Consider the following 5,600-nt stretch of genomic DNA (forward strand, 5'->3'; position numbering starts at 1 on the left):
ATCTTTAACAACACAAGGTGTTCTAAGTCTACAGAACCGAGTAAGAACACTGGCTTCAAAGGCAGCTGTTAAGCACTAGAGTCGCATAAGTTACACCAGAATGGGCAAATATTGCCCAAGTAAAACACTACTGTCAAAGCTGGAACAGGTTTAAGATCATTCAAGTTCAAGCACGGAAACACTAATCTCTCAGAGAGCCATCTATTTGTTTCTGAAGCATGTGACCCTCCTTCCAACTTGTGGTCTTAAACATCTGTTTTACAAAATTCCAAAGGAAAATACAGAAGAAATAAATAAAACAGAGATTAAATTAAATAAAGAGTAACATACAAAACTGTAATTTAGATGAAGTAAAGAAAGCCAAAATACTAAAATCGTAAAACTTGCTTGTTACTTGTTGGAACCAGTCCTACACAAGGAATTAGGTAATATATTCAATTATTTTCAAGTAGATTACTTCTGTTGCTCTAACATGTTCTTTTCATCAGTGCACTGTTAAGCTAATTAAAACTCTACACACGTATATTCCCTTACAATAGCAGCACACACTACCGCTACCTGCAAAGCTGTCAGTTTCAAATGACTTAGTGAATGAAAAGAAATAAAAAGTGGGTTAGGTAACATATTAAGAGGAAAGAATGGGAATTAGAAGATTCATGCAGTTCAGCTCTTTTAATCAGCCAGCCAGCTTGCTAGCAACAAGGGATGGTTTCTGTTGAGGAAGGTCCTGTGGAGTCGGAATGTGGTCACCAGTGACCTCTGTCTTATTCAGGGTAGCAGCAGGAAGTTGCTTGTTCTTCATTTTTGCTTTGGCCATGCTGTAATCCCCAGAATCAAAATATTTTTGCCCGTTTTGCAATTGTTTCCTTAAGATATCTGAACCTCCAGGTTTTTGTCCCAGATAAGGATATCTTGCTTTTAATTTTGCTTCTTCAGATTTCTCTGGACTAGTCACTTTATCTTCCATTTCCTTCTGCTCCTCAGCGGACGCTGCCTCAGGAGCTTCTGCAGACATAGCACTCCCTCGAACCCCCAACCCAAGATCTTCTCCAAGACACATTATAGCCAGATTGACCAAAACCACAGACAAAGACAAGATACTCAGACTGGCAAGAGAGAAACAACAAGTTACTTACAAAGGATATCCCATCAGGCTAACAGCAGACCTCTCATCGGAAATAATGCGAGCAAGAAAAGAATGGGAAATATATTCAAAGTGATGAGTGAAAAACAATTTCAACCAAGAATACTATATCCGGCAAGATTATCCTTCATATGGGAAGAGAAGACAAGAACACTCTCAGATTGAAAATAACCTGAAAGAATTTATCAACATCAGACCAGCTCTCCAAGAAGTTCTGAAGGGAGTGCTATCCCAGGAAAAGTAAAGTCAGGCACACAGAAATAAGAGTTCTAAAGCAGCTAAGAAAATGGCCAGCTTAAGAGTAGGGACAAGTCCAGAGTTGAACGTTATCTTTCAGAATTTAAATGGAAAGATCGAATCACAACAGAAGATAAAGTACAAGAGTTTGAACTGGTAAAATAGAATTGTATGGCTTTTGACTAAAATATAACTGACCTCCTATGCTTTGTTTTCCAGTTTTAAGGAGTTTTGTCTTCTTTTGAGTTGTGGACAGGTCCATATACCTGCTATTCTAACAGAACCCTAACCTGTTTCTTGGTTTTAAGTATTAAGCAAAGTTCTCTTAATATTTTTTTTTTGATTTATTAAAACTAAAACTGCCTTTCTTGAAATTAAAAAATGTGTTTAAAAAATACCTATTTAGTGACCACAGTAAGCTATAGCCTCAGCTATGTGCTATTTTATAGTATATTCATTCTACCCATAGAATTTTCATGCCTAAAGTCAACTTTTGTGCACAGATATGTATATATCTGCTGAATTTACTATTGAAAGTATTTAGATTAATTAAGATATTTTGTGAATCAATACAATGTGGGAAAAAATAAAGGAGTGGAATGCAACTGCAGATACCAGAGACGGGATGGGAGGATGGAAAATGGCAGAGGGTGAGAAATAGGGGAAATTTTTTTTTTATTTGTTAATGATAACATGTATGATTTAGCCATTTTAGAGTGTATTCTGGCTGGAAAATCACATTTTTAAAAAATAATTGTTTATTTTTAATTTTATTTATTCATTCATTTGTTTTAATTTGACCAGAAAGAGATACAGAGAGAGAAAGAGAATGAGAGAAAGCAAGCCACCAGGTCCAGTACTCGAACTGTGGTCAGCCATGTGGGAGGGTCCTGCGTCTTAACTACCACACCACCTGCTGGTCCCAGAAAGTCACATTTTATATGCTGTAGTGATGTTCAATAAAAGTATGTAAAATAAATTTAAAAAAAAAAGAAAAAATGTGCTCCAGAACTTGCATATAATTCCTAGAAATCTGATGATTTTATATAACGCTATCAGTCATATAGTTTCAGTGATTACATTAAAATGTCGGATGCTATTGAAGTGACTAAATTTCTTTATCGGAGGCCAGCAGGTGGCATGATGATTAAACGCATCGGGGGCCAGCAGGTGGCATGGTGATTAAACGCACTGGACTCCTACATGGCCGACGGTAGTTCAAGTCTCATACCTGGTGGCTTGCTTTCTCACTTTCCCTCTCTCTGTCTCTCTCTCATCAAATTTGGAAATAATAATAATAAAGTTAAATAAAAAATAGTTCTTTAAAAATGTGACTACTGCTGTTTATAATAAATTCTTATAGTTTTAATGATGGTCATTTTTAGTCTTGTTCACAGTAATTGCTTTATTCTGAGGTTTCTTTCTGAAAACTTTCTTTTTTTTTGAGAGATTTTGCTACAGGGCGCGTGCGCTCACCAGAAAAACAGAGAGAGACAGAGAGACAGAAAGCGAGAAATCACCCCCTGGGGGGATGGCCACGCCGCAATTCCTTCTCCTCCATTCTCCTCTTGGGACCTTGGGCACGCATACACATGTACCCAGTGTGAGTCTAAGCCACCGGGTCCGGGACTCAAACTGTGGTCGACCACATGGGAGTCCAGTGACATAGCCATTGCACTAAGTGCTGGTCCCTTTTTCTGAAAACTTTTTGCAAGCAAGTATAATCCTAAAATTTTGCTTCTTAAGGAGGTCATTGGAAAGGACTCTGACAAGTACACATTTTTAATAACCTTAGTCACATATCAAGGCAGAAGAGAAAAAGGCGGGCCCATAGTGCAGTGGTTAGGTGCTGCACAGACGTGAGATCCTGCATGACTGAGAGCAGTTAGAATCCCAGTCCCTGTGACAGCACACTGAGTGAGACTGCCCAGGATCCTGATGGGACAGAAAACCTGAGGGAAAAGTTATGATGTGACCAGGTTCCAGTGGGAAGTGTTTTATTTGTTGCATGTACTTCTCAGGTGTACATCCTCTGACCCCAAAAGAGGATTGTATACCTTTGTACTGGGTAAGAATTTACAGAGCTGTAATGAGCTTTTTTTTTTTTAGAGAGAATTTTGCTATAGGGTGTGTACACTCACCAGAAAGGCAGAGACAGAGAGACAGAGAGCAAGAAATCACTCCCCAGGAAAATGGCCATGCCACAATCTCTTCTCCTCCATTTTCCTCTTGGGATTTTGGGTACGCACACACATGCATCCTGTGTGAGTTTTAAACCACCAGGTCTGGGACTCGAACTGTGAGAGTCCAATGACATAACCATTCTGCCATCTGTTGGTCCCACTAATGGCTTCTTGATTTGGTAACCAAGATTAAGCAAAACCAGAATACTTACATGGGACTTAATGAACACACAAGGGTAATTTAAAAGTAATTTTTTAATTTAAAACATTGCTACTCTTTTTTATTTCTATGCCATAGAGTATATGGACACACATGAGGGAGGAGAGAGAGAAAAAAATAAAGAGAGAGAGAGAGAGAGAGAGTACTTCCCCACGCCAGGGTTTGATCACACTGCAATAATTCTTCCTCGAATTCTCCATCCTTTCAGGATCCTGGGCACATGTATGTGCACCTGGGATGTTGCTGCCTGGGCCGGGATTCAAACACCAGTCAGCCATGCGGAATTTGACTTCCTCTGCACAGAACTTAACTGCCGTACTAAAGTTTTCCCCTTGCTGATTCTTTTCAGGCTTTGTTTTCCTAAACTAAGGAACCCCCCTCCCCCGTTTTAAGCACATGCTAGGCAATAGAAACCCCTTCCTGAGGGAAGAGGAGATTTCTAAAAAAATATTTTATTTTATTTTATTTTATTATTATTATTTAAAAAAATTTGACCAAAGAGAGACAGAGAAATGGAGAGAGAGAAAGCGAGAAAGCAAGCCACCAGGTCCAGGACTTGAATCATGGTTGGCCATGTGGGAGTCCAGCACCTTAACTTCCATGCCACCTGTTGGCCCCGAGATGGTTTTTGTAAAAAAGGGGAAATAGTTAACACATGTAAATAAATACACAGAGAACAGCACAGGAGAGGCTATGGAAGCAGAAGTTGTAAATGTCAGCTCTAAAATTGGCCATAAGGCTGAGGCAGGTTTTTACGATTTCCCTCTTCCACTACCATAGTTCTTTTGCCTTTGATCACTAAGCTCCTGGCTGAAGGTCTTTACCCAGAGGGGTGACCTCATCTTTTATTCCTGGGGAATCTGAGATCCTAGTGATACTACCTTCTTGGCCTTTCAGTAATTCTCTTTTAACTTTGGTGCCGGATCCAGGGGAACTCCAGGGTTTCACTTCTGTTCCAAGTCTAAAACAAGGACAATGGAGATGAGAATTAGCTCTCCCAGCAGGTAACTCCAGGAAAGAGAGTTCCTGCTATTTTACTCTAAGATGATGAGAGCAGATTTAGCTGTTGAGGATAGTGGTTGGAGGTAGAGAAAATGATTCCTGTTTATTATTTTGGATTACCATTGTTTTCTCAATTAATGTTTGAAATTTTGCATGGTGAGTACTGTCAACTCAACTGACATTTTCCTTTAGCAACTTATTAGACCAAACTTCAAGTTTGATTTTATAGTGATTAGAAAACTCTCTATGGCTGAAGAGTAATTTCCTTTGAATAGTCTAACTATGCTTTGCAATGAGACTTGGGAATCTGAGTTTCCTGTCTTTCTTTAATCTGTCCAGTACCATTAAAAACAACCATTCAAGGACCGATGAGTGGCGTGACGGTTGGAGTGGTGGACTCCCACATGGTCGATCCCAGTTCAAGTTCCAGACCTGGAGTCTTGCTTTCTCTCTCTCACTCTCTCTTTCTCTTTCTGGTGAGCCTACGTACTCCATAGCAAATTAAAGGATAATGATGATGATAATAATAATAATAATAATAAATAATTCTTTATAAAAAGCAACTGGGGCCAGCAGGTGGCATGGTGGTTAAGGTGCTGGACTCCCACATGGCTGACCAAGGTTCAAGTCCCGGATCTGGCAGCTTGCTTTCTCACTTTCTCTCTCTCTCTCTCTCATATGTGCCCTATAGGGAATTTAAAAATAACAATAAATAAAAGTAAATAATTCTGAAAAAAAAATTCCACTGCTCAGGCTACAAACTCACACTGTAAATTCTTTCTTCTTTTTTCTTTTCTTTCGTTATTTCTTTCTT

At 39.1% G+C, this 5,600-nt stretch overlaps 1 pseudogene; it reads right to left on the reverse strand.

Moving 5' to 3' along the window:
* Positions 1 to 580: 580 nt before the first annotated feature.
* On the reverse strand, positions 581 to 1,015 carry LOC102494411 (cAMP-regulated phosphoprotein 19 pseudogene; annotated as a pseudogene).
* Positions 1,016 to 5,600: the final 4,585 nt, after the last annotated feature.

Source organism: Tupaia chinensis, unplaced genomic scaffold, assembly GCF_000334495.1.
Source record: "Tupaia chinensis unplaced genomic scaffold, TupChi_1.0 Scaffold000002_1, whole genome shotgun sequence".
Classification (NCBI taxonomy): domain Eukaryota; kingdom Metazoa; phylum Chordata; class Mammalia; order Scandentia; family Tupaiidae; genus Tupaia; species Tupaia belangeri.